At 36.5% G+C, this 20,706-nt stretch overlaps 1 protein-coding gene across 10 annotated transcripts in view; it reads right to left on the bottom strand.

Moving 5' to 3' along the window:
* The window catches only part of Lrrc4c (leucine rich repeat containing 4C), a 1,249,590-nt gene that overhangs the window by 71,334 nt on the left and 1,157,550 nt on the right, over positions 1–20,706 (bottom strand). Inside the window, exons 2-3 of one of the 10 annotated variants that reach the window (XM_029473973.1) lie at positions 18,312–18,398; positions 14,431–14,506 (exon numbers count right to left, since the gene is read on the bottom strand). The exons of 6 other annotated variants lie outside the window; for them this stretch is intronic. The gene's annotated coding sequence lies outside the window, so the exon portion shown is untranslated. Of the gene's footprint in view, positions 1–8,291; positions 8,340–14,430; positions 14,521–18,311; positions 18,399–20,706 lie in introns of those variants that run through there. 3 more of the 10 variants (XM_029473972.1, XM_029473974.1, XM_029473975.1) reach the window with 3 other exon arrangements.

The following is a 20,706-nucleotide window of genomic DNA, read 5'->3' as shown; positions in this document are numbered from 1 at the left end:
CACATTCACACACACACACACAAACACACACACATACACACACTCACACTCACACTCACACTCGTGTGTCCTCTCCAACATATCACAATAAAACATGGGTCAATATACACAGGTGTTTAAGAAACCATAGTAAATAGGAAGTAAACCATATAGAATTTTTCTGGAGGGGCACATTTCTCATTAGGAGATAAGAAAATTTAAGATGTTTCTGAAGTACCTCAACTGAGATAAAATGTTTGTCCTACTCTTAAGTCATAGATAGATAAATACTAACTATTGTTAGTATACTAAACTGTCAATCATTTTGTTTCAATGTGCACATATGAATTTAATTACTATACTTTTAATTACCAGGTGGAATATTAATTATTAAAAATTAGTTAAAGCTGTGATTTACCCAATATCCCTAGTGAAGTATACATAGTGATCACAATAACAGACCATGAGGCTGTGACCCCTTGGGTAATTTTCTTTGCACAAACTGTATTCTGATGGAATAATATTATTGAGGGGTTTGGGATGTATCTCAGTTGCCACAACGCATGTTTAGCATACATGAAGCCATAGGTTCTCTACTCTAGATTATGTTAATTCTCTTATGGCACACACCCATAATCCTAGAAGTTTGATGTTATAAGCAGGAGAAGTAGAAGTTCAAGGTTGTGTCTAGATATGTAGTGAGTTCAAGGAAAGCCAGTAATACAAGAGACCCTATCACAAATTAAAAAACAAAAACAAAACAACAAAACAACAAAACAAAACAACCGACAAAAGATAATCATAAATTATTGGAGTATTAAAACATAGAAGAATTGTCCCACATCACTCCCAAATGGAAATAAAATATAATAAGCACAACAAGAAACTAAGCTGATTCATCCAGAACTAAGTACCCTTTTAAAATGTTAGCCACTCATGGAACCACAAAGTTTTAAGGTTAGTGAAGTAGTTTTGTTTCTGGTAGAAAATGAAGATCGTTTGTCCTGAAAAAGTTTGCATTCTCTCAAGTGTAACATTTGAGTTTGAAAGTCAACAAATTATAGTAACCATAAAATCAACCTCCTTCATTTGGTTATTTCCATGACATATGGAAATTTATAATTGATCAGACCATAACCCATCACATCAATTACTAGGCTTACTTCAGTTGATGCTTGTTTGCTTTCATTTCCTGATGGAAAGACTAGTCAAAAGCAATTTATAGGAGTGGGGTTTATTTGGCTCCTATCTCCCAACCACAAACCATCACTGACTGTGTTCTTGGATATCTTATATCAATCATTAATCAGGAAATGTTTCAGCATCTCGCTGACAGCCAATAGAAGTACTCTCTGAACTGAGGTTGCTTCTTCCAAGTAAAGATTCGCTTTTGTCAAATTGGCAAAAACAAACAAACAGACAGACACTAAGTAGAACATTTAACAACTGATTATTATGCCACATTCAACAGCCATATATTAGTGTATATTTCTCTCTTGTTCAAAAATAACCAAAGGTATCTTGTAGATGAGATGAAGAGCCTCTAACTCACTTCACAGTTGAGGTTTTATATAAGATGAACCTACTTTCTGATTGTTTAAAGTTTTATGTAAAAGTATTACTGTGATAATTCTGAGTCCTCCCCTCCCCAACAAACACTCCCTTTACCATACACATCCTGGAACTCTTGTATTAATCACATCATGACCTATAAGTTAGAACTCATTTCTGCTTTCCAACATTACAGTCTATACCAATTCCTTGACTTCCTGGAATCATTACATTATACCAAGAAAGTGCATTATTTTCCATAATGCTATCATAAATTCCTGGAGGACAATACTGAGTTTTGAGAACATATACTTTTTAATGTCTAGCATAGTACTTCATATCTATCTAGTTATATATATATATATATAGATATATATATATATATGTCACTAAATCTGTTTAGTAAGCCAATATGAATAAGCACTTTTATGTTAAATAGAGTTATTATTTTGTATTGAAATATGTGTTTAGATGAGAATAATCACTGCTTTACAAAAATCACATTTAATAAGAAATATACAATTACTTAATAGCACTCTGAATAAAGTAGGGTAAATAAGAAAACTGTCATATGTTAGAGAAAGGCAGGCCACTGTAGTTAGGACTAGATTAAGGGCTTTGTATAGCATTGCTTATTTAAATAAATTAGAACAAGAAAAAATAAGGGTATGAGAAAGTAGTATGTGTCCAATTTTTGAACTTTTTTGTCACTAAATTCTGGATCACTTTGGACACATGGAGAAATAAATGCTGAGAAATTCATTGATGCATACAGCACAAACGTGTACTATATGCGTGGGTACCAGAGAAGGGACAAGTGTGATTGCATCTTATGAATCTATAGTAAACTACTTACAACACAGATATACCAGAACGCCACTTCATATCTGAATAATTGCATATTTTATCTCAATTATTCAATTACTTTGTTTACTTCATTAAGAATCTTTAAGAAATAGTCTTCACAAATATCCTACCAATGCAAAAGACCCCCCAATCTGCATATCAAGATGCACTCTAGAATGTAATAAAATTTTACATTTATTCATGTATTTTTTTGAGAGGGTTAAAGGTAGTCAATCTTGCAGCTCAAGTAAGATTTAGTTTAAAATTCCAATTCTAGACTAAGACTAATGCCAGCTCTTATTTAGCATCAGCACCCATGCATATCTGTAAGCCATTCAGGGTCTGTGATATGGAATAATTCTACATGTATTTACATTCTTCCCATCTGCTTATTCAGCATGGTTTCTAAATGGATCCTGCTTGATATCTTGGTAAAAGAGTCAAAATGGACTTAAGAGGGTTCTCAGAATTAGGGCACAAATTCAGACACAAACATAGTCCTAGAGCAGGAATTACAAAATCATATAGCAGACAAGATTTTCTTTTTTAGAGATTGTGCCCAGAAGGATATGGGAAGATTATATAATTTGTAGGGAAAATAATACAGAGATTTCAAATAGGAATATGAAGAGCACAGAAATATAGGAAGAGAAATAAGGTAAGGACAAGGCATTATTACTACTGTGAGTGTTGAGGAAAGTTGGCTCCAACTACATCAGGCACAGTAGACCATTATTAAAAATAAGGTTATTCACACTGATTGAAAAACTTAATTACCATGTTTTGAGATGAGAAATGCTTCCACAGAAATTGGTTTTAAGGGGTCTTCTTTCTTCCTTAACTTAACATACTTTGATTGTTTTACAAATCCAGGAAAATTAATACTATACTTAGTAAGGTAAGAGTGGTGTTTATCTTAAAAAGACACCGAGTCTGTAGAACTTATGAAAGATCCTTTATGATAGCCATAATGTATGTTGAGTTTTCTAATCTTTTTTTTCTCAATTTTCATTCTGAGAATTTTTTTTATTAGACAATATGATAGTATAAAATATGAGTGTCAGACTTTTAGATTCTATGTAACTCCAGAGTTATTCTCTGGCTTAAATCTCTTAAATGCCAGGTAAAGTAATATGATTTTGGAAATAGGATATAAATTTGGAGAGTCTTTAAATCAAGGTCATGCATCTAATAGTATTGGTACCTTGAGATAAACTCAGTACCAACTCTTGCTGAAGATTACATATATAATCTTATTGTGCCAATCAAAACCTCTATTATAAAATTGTTCAAGCATAGAGGCACAGAGCATGGTAACCAATACACAACCCAAGAATAAATGCAAAAGACTATTTTCTCATCTTCTCAATCTCCTGTGACAGACAACTTACGAAATACTTGGGAAAAAAGACAGGTGCAAGAGTTCCAGAAAACAGGACTTAATTTGCTTCTACCCTGCCTCCTTTTTTTTACCACTAGGACTTATCCTTTTGTCATATCACAGTCATGTTATTAAATACCAATGCTGAACATTAACCAAAATTTATCATCTTGTCCTTTAAGCTTCATTCCCTAAGACTCTCATCATGTCCTGTATAGCATTACTTAAATCATAAATTTGATACATTTTATATTGTTAATTTGTCTTTTAGGACTCTTGTCCTAAAGCTGAAAATTCTAGGTTTGGAAACAGTTTTTCATATAAGAATAAGCTTGAATTAATAGCATACAATTCCTAGAATCTTCATCATGAGGGCTGGCTTTTTTTCTTTGCCTCTTTCACCATGTTCTCATCTATTGTGACTCAAAAACGCTTGCTGTTGTGACAAGGCCAGTGAAAGAGACTTTCACACTAATCAACTGAGTAGGGATTGGGTGGACATACACATAGATTTATGTGATACAAGCACAGGTGTACATGTGTGTGAAGAAATAAAGAGGAAAATGAGGAGGAGGAAGTAAAGGGGAAAGGAGGAAGAAAGAGAGGGGGTCTATCTTGATTCAATTCCACCTATAGACTCTAAAGACAGAATCATTATGCTGGCCTATACTTGCTAAACTCAGTCTTGAAATTTTAACATGGTACATAGAAATTCTTATCATACATATTTTTAAGTTTCCAAACAGTTATTTCAAAATATTATTGAGTGAAGTTGCTTCTTCTTTCTTCAGTTCTCCTCATTCTGTCTCTGATTTACATATTCATTCTTAGAGGAGAAGAGGAAGTGACAGAGAAGCGCCACATTATTTTTATGTATGGTCACAGCCACCCATTAAAGGAAGAAAACCTTTACATACATCTGAAGAGCTGCTGACCTCTCATTTTATCTTGCGGAGCAATATAGGATTTTGTTTTTTTCTCCCAAATAAAGGAGTCAGGTTTTTTATTCAAGGACTCCATCTGTGCTCTGCTGCCCTCTCTTAAAAAGACTCAGTAATGCCCACAGGATGCTTATGAACATGCAGATGTGAGGTAAATCAAAATAAAGTACTCAAATGCCTTCTTTGAATGACACTTACATTATGTATTAGTCATGATGGGTAGAGGAAAATACATTCTATGGAAAGTGTTGCTTTTAATATAGGTGCTTGTTCACCATAGCTACATAGGAAGTGAAGCAAAATTGACTAGAGAGAAGAGCAATAAGTGGGAGAAGAGGGTGACAGACAGCAACTTCACATGTTTCAAGGGACACCACATCATTTCAACTATCCTTTACCTTTAACTATAGTAGCAGTTCAGATGAAGATGAAGCCAAATAAGCAGAGAGTATTAGTTAAAAATCTAATGTGTGAATTAGAAAGATTTCTGCTAACAATATGAGCTCACATACTTAGAACTATTTGACTTGTATTTGGTCCTTTGAGTTAATCAGTATCTGTGCTTACTCTGGAAACAATTTGAGGGAGGTGGTCCACAAGGGCAGTACTTGAGCAACTTCTCTCAGAAGGCATCAGCTTGATTACAACACAAGAGTCTCCAGAGTGGACTGGGTTAGGGAAGTTCTCTTAAGGATGCAATTTGTCTATAAAATAGCTGATTCATAAGTGTATCTCCACTCACATAGTGTCTCATTCCCTAACCATGAGAGCATGACTCAATCACCAAGAAATGGCATCAGTTAGAGGCAAAGCTAGGCAGGAAGAGGGATTCTGAATTATGATTCTCTTCCTGCACCCAATAAAATTTCCTACAATGCACAGCTCACATAACCTTTGTGGGTATTGTTTTTCTTCATTGGATATAGATGTGTTTGACTGGGCAGAATGTAAACACATACAATTTTAAAACTTTAGGAGCTCCAATTTCCCAAGAGGGAAGAGAGCATTTTAATGGACAAGAGCTGTTGATCAATGACTCCAGGTTCTGCATTATGGTCAATTCTTACTTCCACTGATGGGGTCTGTACTGGTACAATCTACAGCTAGCCTGCAGGGATATGTTGCTGGAGCAAGGAGACAAAACCACTAAAGGCAATAGTCAGAGCCTGGTCATTTCATAAGAAAATGGAAATTTATTGCTTGTCTAGAACACTTCTGGAACCTAGAAACCCCTGAGGCAGAACATGGGAGTTGGCCTGGTTATCTGTCCTTAATAAGACAAATTTCTATAGCATAATTTGCATTTACTGTACAAAATCTGAAGTAGTGCACTACTTTTCCATCCTTATTTACAAGTCATTCTAAGGAATTATACCATTTATACATACTTATTGCTCAGTGAATGCTCTAAGGAAATCTTACCCACTGTAATATCTAAAATTTCCCAAATGGATTAGCAAGCCATATATAGACTCTACTGGCAAATTCTGTCATCTCTTTGCAACAAGGCATTGTTATTTGTGGCTCTCTTAAAAGACTGGAGTTTACCCATGTTCAATTTCAGCCAGTGAAGATGGTATGAATATGTTGTGAATTTAGTACTGACAAGTCTATTAGTATTAATATATAATAAAGAACAACACTGTATAATACAAATGAAAAAATGCCAGCCAATATCTCAAAAGCCTTTTAAGAATGGAATAAACATTCTATTAATATTTCTACCAAGGAGACTCTTAACAGTGTAGGACAGATTTTGTTGATAATCATTCTTTCTTCTTCCATTCTGGCATCAGCGAACGGGCGATGATTTTTTACTGAGTTGAATTACTTCAATATGTTTCCCCATGTGACAGTTTGGTATGAGGAGCACAAGGTTACTTTTTTTAGTAAAATTTTCAGTTATTTTACCTATTGTTGATTAATAGAACTGCAAAGAGAGGAAACTTAAATCCTTAAAATACAAAATCAGAAAAGGGGGAAGCTACTGAGGCCATTGAAGGAAAGCCCCATAGGAGTCAAAATGAAGGGGAAAAATAACGAGTGAGCATGTCACTTAGAAATGGATCTCTGTTCATGCTGGGTTATACTTCAGATGAAGTTTTATCAGGGAATGTGCTGGCATTTCACTCCACAACTTGTGGAAGTGCTGTCGTCGGGATGTCACTCAACAATGAGTAAAATTCTTAGTGAACTACATGCCTCTCAATTTTAAATATGTATTTTAATTCTAATTAAATTCCTCCTTGATTAGAATTGTTTTTGTTTTTGTTTTGTTTTGTGTTTTGTTTTGTTTTGTTTTCGAGACAGGGTTTCTCTGTTTAGCCCGTCCTGGAACTCACTTTTAGACCAGGCTGGCCTTGAACTCAGAAATTTACCTGCCTCTGCTTCCCAAGGGCTGGGATTAAAGGCGTGCACCACCACTGCCTGGCTAGATTTTTTGATTTTAAAGTTTAACTTCAACAAGTACCAAAGAGATATTCTTTCTCACTAACCCTTTTCACAGGTGGCTCCTAGAAAGCACTGTGAGTTTGTCATCCAACCTTGATAGTTTCCTATCTTTCATCTGGGCTACAACTTAGGCAAGCCTCTGATTTTTGGCCCATTAAATTTTCTTTACATAAAACATTTATTTTAGAAACCTTTTAATTTTAAAACTTTCATCTGCTCTTCTGGCATGTAGAACTTTTAAAAAGCCTCTTGCCAATTTCATAATATTTTTAAAGGACCTTGGTAGGTTATAATCCTCTTAATTGTAATCTACCAAGTAGAAAACCCTGTATTCCTTAGTTTCTGTGTGACAGTGGGAACTGATCTTCCCTCAAGTGGCCTTCTCTGTGTCATTAGACTAGCTATCTTCAAAGTAGAAGAAAGATGTCTTGGAATAAATACAAAGCCATCTTCCAAATATTTTCCATGAATTTTTCATGAGCTCACCCCAACCTTTAGACAATCTCTCCTCTTGCTTCTTCTGTGAAAAAAAAAAATTATCTTTCCTGGTGGCTTCTGTCTCTTACTGCAAAATTTTTCAATAAAAGTACTTTCTTTCTTACTGCAATATTTTCATTTTGCTATATGCAAGTCATAGACACTTAAATCACTCTGATGTGCAGGAGTGCCAAAATCCACACCTTCAGGTAACCACTCCATGCATAATCAATCCCAACCTTCTTCATACAAAGAATACAATTGCATCTCACTGAAAATTTCAATCAGTTGCTTTTATTCCATTTGAGTCTGCATAGGGAAGGCCTAATTCTTATACTCTCTTTAACTATCCTAAGCAAGCTTCCTTTTGGCTTAAGCCTTCTCTGAGCTTAGGTTGCCTATTAAAGAAAATTTTTAAAGAAGTGGCTGAATCTAACTACTTCCAGGTCCTCAAGAAGCATGGAAGGATTTTTGGTTGTTGTTGTTAGTTCTCTCTCTCTCTCTCTCTCTCTCTCTCTCTCTCTCTCTCTCTCTCTCTCTCTTTCTCTCTCTCTCTCCCTCCCTCCCACTTTTTTTTTTGCTACAAAAAGAATATAAAAAGTTATAACATGGGAAGTTGAAATGTCACACACAGATCAGAAGTCACAAGAATGAATTACAAGTACCTTCACTTTTAGCAGTTTTCTTATTCTCATTAAAAAAAAAAAAAACATACTTCATGATGTTTCAATCGCCCAAGGCAAAGATCTCAAAATTCTTTGATAGTTTTGTCTCCTAAAAACAATCAAGAGAAGATATTAGACATTTATTTAAGGGCAGAGGGAAAGGACAACACCTGGAAAATCCTTTGTTAGACTGTGATCACGTCATGATGGGAGATCAGGAACTGTTCTGAGTTACTCCATATTGTTTAAAGCAGTGATTTTTTTTTGAGACTGTGACCTGCTCTTAGTCCTTTTACAATCGTTTTCTGATTCCATTCAGAGGAAAGGGGATGATTTTATGCCTAGATGGATCCAAAAATAGTATCTTATCCAGCACTACCTATGCAGTACAAATTGATAAATGAAGTATTCCCAAGAGTAGAAAGGATACCAGGCTATTAATTTATGAAATATACTGGGACCATGGAAGGGTGCAATCTCTAGACCAAGGCAGGGGTGTAATCTCTTCCTCTGACCTCATTAAAAAAAAGAAGCACTAAGCTTAGTGATGGGTGATGGCTCCTGCCAATACAGAATCTGATGATGTAGTTTGTGCACCAAAGACTGACAAAAAGAGACATCTTATTGTTTCCTACACTTCATCTGGGCTTAGAAGAAGCTGGTCTACTTAACGATTGTCGGTTTATCCTCCTATTTGCCCTTTTGGACTTGCCTTTCATTCATTGGTCTATTCCTTCCTCTGGATCTGGGCCAACCCTTTCACCTCTATATCTGAATTCAACTCTATAGCTTCACTCTCAAACCTGTGACTTGCAAAGGCTGAGTGAAATCAGAAGCTTTATCCCTGGAGTTTATGTAGGGTTTGTTATCAGTGTAGAAGCTCCTGCATCCCTTTGGTTAGCCTCTCAGACTTTCAAGTAATGTGATTGTCTTGTCTTGTTTTGTGGATGTGATTTATGGATGTGTTTGCTGTGCAATATGGAATGCATGATATGAAAGTGAATATTAGTGAATAAATTAGAAATAAGGAACTTATGTTTTCTTAGGGCACAGATATTGTTCTAGTGTGCCTTGTAGTATTGTGATGAAACAGTGATAAAAACCATAGAGAAGGAAATGTTTATTTCTTGCTACTACTCCCACTCTTTCACTAAGGGAAGCACAGGAAAGAATTCAATCAGGGCAGTAAACTAGAGACAGGAACTGAAGCAGAGATCATAGAGGATTGCTACTTATTGACTGCCTGATCAGGGCTTGCTTAACCTTCTTTCTTATACTACTCAGGAGCACCTTCTCAGAGTGTTCTGGGCCTTCCTATATTAATCATTAGCATTAGAAAATGCCCCTGAAGACTTTCCCACAGGCACAATCTGCTGAATTATATTCTCCATTAGTGCTGCCTCTTACCAGATGACTCTACATTGTGTCAGATTGACACAAAATCCAACCAGCACAGTTGCTAAGAGAAGCAGGAATATCTATCTGAAGCAGTTTGCCGACCTTGTGAATTTATTGTCACTCAATAAATTCTGACATTGTGTAAAAATCCAAAAGTACCCACCTATGTGGCTGACAGAGTTTGTTCATGAAACTTGAAGAAACTATCAACATCCTCCTCTATCTTACCAATTTGAACTTCCTTATTTTATGTTTTAGATATTGTTCTACTCTGGATGATCTCTGGAGGATCATTAGTTACTCAAGTGATTAGCCAATTTGTTTGATTAAATAGACTTTTCATCCAAAAACAATATCAGTAACAAATGTATTAATTGTGGACTCAGAAGGACACACATGGATTGAGAACTATATATCATAGGATAAGTTACCTTTCCTTTTGATAAAATTTGATATATACATAAGGTATGCTTCACTTTCCTATATCCCTTTAGATTTAATCATATTGGGTAGGATTTTATTTGTATGTTTAATATGGAATATGCCTTCAAAATACCTTTACTGTATATAATGATTACACCTTCTGCTTTCTCTAAAAGGGCAAAGTTATTTATCTTATAGGCCATAGTACTCAGAATAATAACTAGTTATTATAATGTTAATAAATCATACTATATTTCAATAAATATATTTAAACATATAAAATAGAAATTAAGTAAGGCAATTATCCAAAGTGTCATATAAAACTAAGGAATTAATATTTATTGACACTTTACAGGAAGGTTAAGTGATTTCTTAGTACACACTGTTAGAGGCCTACCATCTTTAGCAATGAGTGCATATATAATTAGAGTGTATTTGGGTATGTGGTAAGAACTGCAGTCTCTGAGTATGTGTGTGTGTTGGAGATATGTGTGAATTCTACTTATTTGAGGAAACATACAAAGAGAAACCTACAGTTTTCCATGTGCATGTGTTTTTACATTTGTGGTAAAGTCAATTTGATCTCACTCTCTTCTGGATAGGTTAAGCATGCATACTTATTTTATTTGGCTCTGAAAAGAATAACTTCTCCATTACAGATATGAAAAATAAACACAACTCTGGAGAGGAAGTACTTTCCATTATTCACCAATAAATTAACAGATTAGACAGTAGGTAGAAAATATCCTTGAAACAACAGGGATTATGGACCACCATACACCAGCCTACTTTATCTTTTAAGTCCAAATATTTTCAATTCCAGAAGGAAAGCCAATTTTCATGAACCAGTTACCTACTATGGAAGCCAAGGCAATCATATATTGTAAAAAAACAAGCAAACAAAAAACAAAAACAAAAATCTTCTACATAGCTGAAATGGCTTCTTTTCTCCCACCTTAATTTTGCAGAACATGCACTTTTGGGGGATAAAAGTCAGAAATTCAGAGGAAGAAGCACCATTACTGCTACCTCTCTAGGCCATAGGATATTGTGAACTTGATGCAATTATGCATAAAAAAAAACACACACAGACATTAGGTTTTTAAAGATAGGATTGCCAAGAGATTTCTAAAGAACTATTTCTCTAATTATTAAAACATTTTTAATTTCCTAAAAACATCAACTTTAAAGAATTAGCTTAGTCGATTAGTCACACTAGACTAAATAAAGCAGGACTGTCAGCTGAGTGGAAGTCTGTGGATTTGTGCAGGCTCTCAGTACCCTTAGTCTACCCCTCGGCTCCAATGCAAGCCAAGATAAAATTATTTTAAAATACGTTAAATTAAACTGAAGTGAAACTTTAACAGTAACACTTCATCCACTTGCATAAAAATCCCTTCTACATGGGGCAAGGAGTAGCCTGGGTCACTCATGGATAATGATTGTGAAGAGAGGCTGCTCTAAAACCTCCATCTCCTACCTATGTATGTTTGTTAAACCTGATAGTGCATTAGTTATGATTCTCTAGAAGAACAGAATGGTAGAATGAATAGATAGGTAGGTAGGTAGATACATAGATGATAGATAGATAGATAGATAGATAGATAGATAGATAGATAGATAGATATACAGATTTCCTAGAGGGACTTTTAGGCTGTGATCTGCCCAGTCCAACCATGAATATCTATCAATAGATAGACCAAGAATCTGGTAGCTGTTCAGGCTAAAAAGCTGTAAGTCTCAGCTAGTGTTCAGTGTACACCTGACAAAGAAGCTCTAATGCCAATGAAAGGATGAACTTGCTAGAGAGACTGACAGCACACAGACACACAGACACAGAGTGAAATGCTTCTTTCTCCCTTGTCACTTATATAAGCTGCTATGCAAAGGCATGCTCCAGATGTAAAAGGGTTTGCAGACCTCCCATGATCTCAACTTCAGATAGGTCTTCCTACCTCAAGGGATCCAACTAACAATCCCTCAAAGGTGTGCCCAGCAGCTTCAGCAGTTAGTTAATTTCAGATGTAGTCAAGTTGAGAACCAAGAATAGCCACCAGAGGGGGTGGGTAATATGGAAATCACAAGAAGGTACTGTGGAAAGTTAATCTCCTATTGTTCCACATCAGTGTAGGTGTTTTCTTCAGAAGTTTCCTAGGATGTCTCTAGTTTTTCCCTCATAGTGTGATGAAACTTTCAGAACTAATGGATAATCAAGAAGAGGCACATATTTGAAAAACACATTAAACTTAATTGTACTTATGTCATATGAAGGAACTAAGCAAAATAAACCAGTTAAATATAAATATAAAGCACTATAAAAGTATGTAAAATAAAGAATGCTAAACTACATTGTAAATGGAAAACTTTTTTTTCAGTAAGGGCAGAAAAGACCACTGAGATATTACTGAGAATTTACACAGGAGCGGAAGAGAGCTCAAAGTCAATGAATCAGCCCAAAATCAACATCCCAAGTTAAGTATCTTACAAGTCATAATTATTTTTCCATTTATTGACTATTTTTTAAAGTGGAGTTTTATTACCATATAAGCCATTATAAAGTGAAGCAAGAGAGAAAGAGAGAGAGAGAAAGAGAGAGAGAGAGAGAGAGAGAGAGAGAGAGAGAGAGAGCCTTGAAATTAAAAGCCATGGGTTTTGTTTGTTCTGTGTTAGTTTTTCTTTTCTACTCTCATGTTTTTCAGTGAAAATGATTCAGGTATTTTGTTTTAAAAATGTTAGTATTTTATTAAAATTTGTCTTAGACATCTCTAGAAGTGTGTCCTAATATGTACTTTATGAATATATTGGTTTCTCAAGGTCAAGTGTTTTCTGTTTTAATAGTCTGTGGAGGATCCATAACCATGGTTAAGCAGCATATTATGGCTTCATTGGGTACAAATGTTTTTAACATGAGAAATAGATGGACTCACCTGTCAACTGGTGTGTGTATGTGTGTGTATGAGGTTATGAGTATGTGTGTGTGTGTGTGTACATGTGTGTATGAGGGTATGAATGTGTGTGTGTGTGTGTGTGTGTGTGTGTGTGTGTGTGCGCCAGCACGGCGTGCATCATCTGTGTGGTGTTTCTGAAAGTCAGTTAGTCATTTACTAGCATACCATATTTCCTAAGGGTTTCAGAAAGGTAATATAGTTCCCCATGCCAGCAGTCTGCAGAGGCGATGCAAAGATAAATAAGCTATATCCTGTATCCCTAGGATGTCCACAATCCAGTGATGATCTTTGGTTTAATGAATGCATATACTTACTTATAAACCTATGATAGTCTAATATTTAAAATTTTCTGAAGATGGCTGTCTCATGGTAGTCTGTTCTACTATACATGAGAGAATGAATAAAATCTAAGTGATTTCTTTTCTTTTCTTTTTTTCCCGAGACAGGGTTTCTCTATATAGCTTTGGCTGTCCTGGAACTCATTCTGTAGACCAGGCTGGCCTCTAACTCAGAAATCCACCTGCCTCTGCCCCCTCCCAAGTGCTGGGATTAAAGGCATGCATCCCACTGCCCGGCCTAAGTGATTTCAAACCAAAATGGCACAGGAATGTGAGATTCTCTGTGAAATGCTTTAAAATACATAAAATATGGAGAATGCTAAATAATAAGTCCATGTAAACATATATTAAATAATGACTTCTGATAAATAGTATGTGTCCCCTCAAATAATGATTTTTTTGGAAAGATTACATAATAAAAACACAATTTATATGCATATTCTATTTATTTCATGCTGTGACCATTAGCCTCATCTTTAATAGGGTATTTTTTCATCAAAAACAAAATATTTTCAAACTGACTGTGTGCCAAGTCCTTTGCTAGGTATCAGAGTTTCAAGAACAAATAAGCTTTGCATTTGACAACTAAGGAACTTCTATTCTAGTGGGAAATAAAAGAGGAAGCATAAAATCCTAACAATACACAGTGATGCCTGAGATGACAGAAGTACAGGGCTGAACGTGGACAGAAGTAATTAACTCTCAGAGAAAAGGCTAGAGAGACCTTTATGAAGGAGATGCCATAAAGGAATAATAGCACTTTGTTAGCAAGGGAGGAAAAGCGTGCTAGATAGAAATATACATGCAGTTATGTAACACACACACACAAACACACACTCNCCCCCCCCCCCCATACACACACACCGTAGAATCCTTGACGATGATATGATGATTGTTAGGCTTTGATCATGAATGCAATGAGAAGTCTTGAAATTTCTGTCTTGAAGGAAGACAAATATAACAGTTCAGCTACAGTTATCAAGGCCATTTTTTGTATAAAATATTGCATTACATAGAAGAGAGTGCACTTACCAAGCAAATGAAGGTTGCTGGAAGACAGAGGCACAAAGTTGAGGACTTTTAAACTTCCTGAGCTGACTGAAAGTCTCTAGAGAGTAAATAGTTCAAGCTCAGAATAAGAAAATATTTCCTATTCCAGTTTTGTTTTCTAGGTCTAATGAAGTAACCTGTGCAGAAACAGTCAATCATTCAACAACTGGATAACTGAAGAAGAGAAAAATAAACAGCAAAGTGAAACCAGACATTTTTGCATTCTGTTGGGCTTGGGCAATTACAGTGTGCTAGCTTATCTTAAGGAGTTCTAGTGTCATCTCCCCTTTCACCCTAAACTTGTCTCTGAAGCCTCATCTACAAATCTGATTTTTCCATCCATCAGGTCCAGCTCCCGTGCCCTTGTTGCTCTGAAAGATGAGACCCTTCAAGCACATTTTTCCCCAGAAGGCATGTGCATTTTGGGTTATCTCTACAGAGATGCTCACCCCCATCACTTTGTGTAAGTATCAGTTTTCATTATCCAACACTTTATTTACTGCAGTCTAAATTTTGCTACAGATTTACCATCTATGCTTCCCCATCAAACACCTGAGCTTCAGACCAACTTTTACTTTGTTTTGCTCACTTATTCCCAACACCTGAATTAGTATCTGGTATGCAGGAGACAAGTGGTGTAATATTTAGGAGCTGAAGGAAAGAGTGAGTGGATTTCCATCGGAGTTTTTATGAGATTGTCATTCAGTCCTCTTAAGAAAGAGTGTTATGATCAATAAACTTGAGCCAAGTAAAAATTATTACAAATTGTAAACTGATTTCAAAGGATAGGGAAGAGTATTAAATAGGAAACAAACTTAACAACTTAATATTGAAAAATACCAGCTTCTAAATTAATAATTCATTTCAAATTTGATGTTTATCTATTTAGTGGACATTTTCCCTTTCTCAGGTGAAAATTTAATTTTAGTTTGGGAGATAGAATGAGTCTCAAATAAAAATAAAATGATAAATTCTTAAGAATATCCTGCAAACAGGGAGAGTCATATGACTAAGAATAAGATCTGTCCAAAAGCCCTATAGAGATCCAGCACTGATATTGCACAGAATAAGTGATGTTGAGCTAGAGGTGTTTGTTGATATAGAGCCCTTTTACACTGCTTTACTAGCTGTTTGCTGCAATGTATACACATTTGCTGAGACTTGGGAAGCACTATAATTTTAATAACAAAGAAGTCTGTGTCCTCAGTCACTCTAGAAAGGCAGCCTGTCAACTCTATATGATTTCTAGGCTTTTCTGTGAGATACTATAACAATTTTCTGACAATGCCACTGAGGTGCTTTGAATGAGAATGGGCTCCACAGCATTATGTATTTGATTGCTGGTTCCCAGTTTGTATAACTATGTGCAAAGAATTGGGAAATGTGGCATTGTTGAGATGTGGCCTGTTCAAGGAGTTGTGACATTAAGAGCAGGTTGTGAGGTTTTCAAAAAGCCTGCCTGACACCCCTGACTCCCAACCGCCACCACAACCACCATAACACACACACACACACACACACACACACACACACACAATTTCTCTAACTAGTCCTCCTGCTTGGGAGTCAAGACATAAGCCCTTTAGGATTCCTTCCATGCATCCCTGCATCCTTCTAGGCTCCCTACCATGATGACGATGGACTCACCCTCTGAAACTGTAATTCCCCAATAAATTCTTCTATAAGTTGTCTTGGGAATGATGTCTTATCACATCAAAAGAAAAGTAACTAGGACAGCTACTCTTTATATTTTAGTTTTTGAAATATAAACTAAGGTTCACATTCCACATGAATATCTTAGAATGCACTGATAACCAAGTTTGTTGGCCCAGTTGTGTGCTTTCCACACTGGGACATAAATGTGAAAGCCATGATTACTAACTCAACTTGGAAATGACTCAGATATAAAGAAGTTCCACTGTTCTCATTGCCGTTGTTGATACATGCACCACCTGTTTAGATAAGGACATCTGTTAATTTTCATGATTTCACTAAGTCTTACATAAATATTAATTAAGCACAATAGCTCTGACAACAAACTAAATGATTGTTGTTGAGGATTTAGGAGCAAAGAACTCTTGAGTCATTACGGGCTCCTTTCAAACTTTTCATGGTTCATACAAGCACACAACTTTTAAGGATAAACACAAAGACACAGGAAAATAAAAGATAGCGAGCGAGCGAGCAAGCGAGAGAGAGAGAGAGAGAGAGGATTTTAAGTTACTCCCAAAACCTAAAACCTTGGGGATTGTAAATGAAATGGGATATCTCTTCTTTCAGGCTATAAAAATGAGAGATTTTGAATTTACACCTAGTTAAAAGATAAGAGACGGGTAGTCTGTTTTCCTAACTATGCCCCCTGGGAATTACATTCTATAAAACTTATATATGTAATTGCAACTATGCAAAGAGGTCAATGTTAAGAGTATGTCTTTTTTAATTTTTTCAAATGAAAAAACTACTGTGCATAAACGCTAAGTAAATTACTCAGTCCTAAGATCAGCAAATGGTGGAGTCAGGATTGGAAACCAAACAAGTAGATTTCAGAGTTCTTTTGCTGAGATATCAATCTTGCTCTGGGACACTTCAAAATGGCTGGGAACAAGAAACAGTGTGAGACTTTCTATCCAAATAGAAACATTTCTCAAGAAAAAAGAGTCCAGAAATGATGCTAAGAGGATAAAAGATGGGATTGAAACACAGCTCTAGAGCCTAAGCATCTAGAAACCAGGATACCTGTGTTATCTTGCACTAATCTTACTGACAGAACCCAAATAGATGACAACGCTTAACAACTAAATCTAACTCAGAATCCCTGTTCTGCAGCCTTCCATGAAAGAGTAGTAATCTGCCTCACAGAAGAACATAACAGGGAGTTTTTCTAATAACAGTGTTTCAAAACAATATCTGTGTTCTTATAATTGTATGGTGCTTGAGATGATGCTTCTTCATAGAATCCCTTACTCAGAGTTTGCTCTTTCATGAGTGAGGTCAGGAAAATGGCATTTTGGCTAATTCAAGGAGATGAGGACTTGCTAGGAATATTAATCATCCATGTGATGATATCAAGTGCTTGGGAATACAGGTAGAGTCAAGAGGCTAACAATCTTTGCTCTGCTAAATAGTACCTGAATAATATTTTCCTCCAATTATGGGAACAGCCTTTCCTAGGAAGCAAAATAAAGGGACCTTATGTGGACACAATGATTTATTTTTTGCTTAATATTTATTTTTAGTTTTTTTTTAAAGATATTTTCTTCATTTACAGTTCAAATGCTATCCCCTTTCCTAGTTTCCTCTCTGAAAATCCCCTATACCCTCCACCTTCCCCCTGCTTGCCAACCCACCCACTCCTGCTTGCTGGCCCTGGCATTGCCCTACACTGAGGTATATAATCTTCACAAGACCAAGGGCCTCTCCTACCATTGATGGCCGACTAAGCCATCTTCTGATACATATGCAGCTAGAGACGCGAGCTCTGGGGATGCTGGTTAGTTCATATTGTTCCTCCCATAGGGTTGCAGACTCCTTCAGCTCCTTGGGTACTTTCTCTAGTACTGGCTACCCCATGTTCCATCCAATAGATGTCTGTGAGCATCCACTTCTGTATTTGCCAGGCACTGGCATAGCCTCACAGGAGACAGTTATATCAGGGTCCTGTCAGCAAAATCTTGTTGGCGTATGCAATAGAGGCACAATGATTCTTAATATCTACCTATCTTCATTAAATCATGATGGTCTGGTAAATAATCAGAAATCTTGTTAATATAGAGAGCTGTGAATAGAATTTTTTCTTATCTCATGACACCAGCAGTTTAAAAGACATCAGCTAAAGAGAATGCAGATAAGAAGTATTTCCTTACTTCTGAGTGATGGTTATGTTGATTTTGCATCAATTGCCTTCCACGTTCTTTGTCTTATGTTCCATGCTTAGTAGTCCTTATTGTGGTCTGCAGAGATATTGCCAAGAGAATAAAAAACTGAAAACTAGCGCAAAAGCGTTCATATCGCTTTTAGTGACTTATTTAACCAAACAAAATCAGAAAATAGTAGGCAAAGAAGATTAATTTCATAGCTAGTAAACAAAGAATAATGAGAATATATTAAAACGTAGACCTATCTTATCTCCTGCTGTGGGCTAAATTGTGTCCATATAAAATTCATGTCAAAGGCAGAAAGCCTAACACAACTGTCTGAGAGAAAGCCTTTATGAAAGTCACTGAGGTAAGATTAGTCGCACTGTATAGATGAGCCTTGCAAGAAGAGACCTTGCTCTCTTGATAAGTGCTCTGTGAGGAGACAGCTCTGTGCAAGGCAGAAGGATGCCTTCCCTGACTGAGCCCCATTGACAGACACACGCTGACCTAAGAGAGACTACCCTTTTGCAGTATTTTGAGACTACAATTTTCTGTTATTTTAGTTCTTCCGTTTGAATGCTTTTAGTGCCATTCTCTTTTTGCTGTATTGTATCTAGTCAGTGATTCAACTATACCAGGAAAAAAAATGAATTGAGAGTAATTGGTAAGCTAGAGGATTCATATTTCATATGTGAATTGTTGTGGGCACTCCACAGAGATTTCCTGTACACACTCTGGAGCATTATAGCCTCATGGCCCTGGGTAACACCTTCATAATTAACATTAACCCATAAGATCAATGTATCACTCAGTGCCAAATGTTTAATTTATTTGCCTTTCAAATGACTCCGTTTAGTGCTTGCGATGATCCCTCTGCTACTCATTTTGTGTGTACTACTACCAGCAGCCCAATTTTGAGAATAATTAAACAATCTCATTCACAATCGATTTTTAATTAAAATTCTTTACTCTATTTCCACAGCACAGGTATTGCCTGTGCTTTCTAGACGAAAAGGGAGAACTTCGGGTAGAGATAATGAGCATTTGATTCAGTGCACACAGTGGGACCTCTGTTTAGTTTTTGGTAAACTTTACACTATCGGCTCTAAACTCGCTTGTGTGTCCATCTTCCTAAACCAAGCTTTTCCACACCCACTATCTTAGCAATTTTAAAAATACGTTTGCCAGAAACCTTCTAAGGGACAGATGGAAGGAAGGCATTATTTCCAGTGTGTGAAATGACCTCACAAAGCATGCCTGGTGAAATGAAATTCAACCCGTGGGGGTGCCACCAATTAGCTTCAATGACTAGCTCTTGGCGCTAAGATAGTAGAATAACTTAAGAAAAATTCGTTAGATTGATTAGTCCAATTAACTCAGATTCTGACACAGAAAACCAAGCAGGAAACCCCTGCTGGGTCCAAGAAATAAATAAAAGGCTCGCCCCTGGTCTAGACTGCATAAACACGAGGAGCCCATGGAAGAGTTCCCATGGAGTAAGAACACAAAGACAGGCTGGGAAAGGACCAGTGTCAGGACTGGCTGGAGAGGCAGACAAAGAGCAGAATTGGGGACTGCTAGGAAGGCAAAAAGCCTAAAGGGAGCTCGGGGAAACAAGGGCTCTTTGGCAGGCCTTGAGGCCAAAGAGCTGGGAAAGAAATTTGCAGAGTATTCAAGAAAACCAAGACAGAAAAGATCTGATTTGAGAAACATGGCTTTCTTTGTCCAAAACTGGTAATGAGATCATTCCTTTCTTTTTTGTTTCTGTGAAAAACAAATGGAGTAAATGAGAAGAGAAATTTTCCATGTAAAAAGATTACCGTACAAGTACAGACTGTTGGTATATCTCATCGAGGGTTGCCCTTTATGCATGTGTTTAAAACAGACACAGTCCCCATCCCGTTTCTTCTTGTATTTATTTCATATTTATTTATGTATTTACTTAATCAATCACTTCGTTCAATTCTTAAGTACTAGAGACAGAACCCAGACCTCATCATGCAATGAGGGTGTTGTATGACAGAGCACCATCCAGAAGCCTTATTTTATCTGTTAATACAAAACTACTAAGTGTTGGGGGTTGGTCAGGTGCTGTTTATCATCCAAATCTTAAATTCTGATCTCTAAGATCTGGTTGCCCCCAGATCTTAGACTGAATTCTCCTGTAAACTGGCCTTTGTTGTGGAAATCATGCTCCCTAATTTAAAGCTATTGGTTAAATAAAAAGGGCTACAACCAATTATTGGGGAGAATAGAGGTAAGCCGGGTTTCAGTTACCTTTACCAGGCTGGGCACTGCAGATAGGGACCATGAGAAGGAAAAGAAAGAGAGGAAGAAGGAGAAAGAAGACAATGAGAGGAGGAGGATAGATAGGCCATGAGCACATGGCCAGGGTGCATCT

This window comes from Mus caroli, chromosome 2 (genome assembly GCF_900094665.2).
Source record: "Mus caroli chromosome 2, CAROLI_EIJ_v1.1, whole genome shotgun sequence".
NCBI lineage: Eukaryota > Metazoa > Chordata > Mammalia > Rodentia > Muridae > Mus > Mus caroli.
The sequence above is the reverse complement of the archived record's forward strand: the minus strand, read 5'-3'. Positions and strand labels throughout refer to the sequence as shown.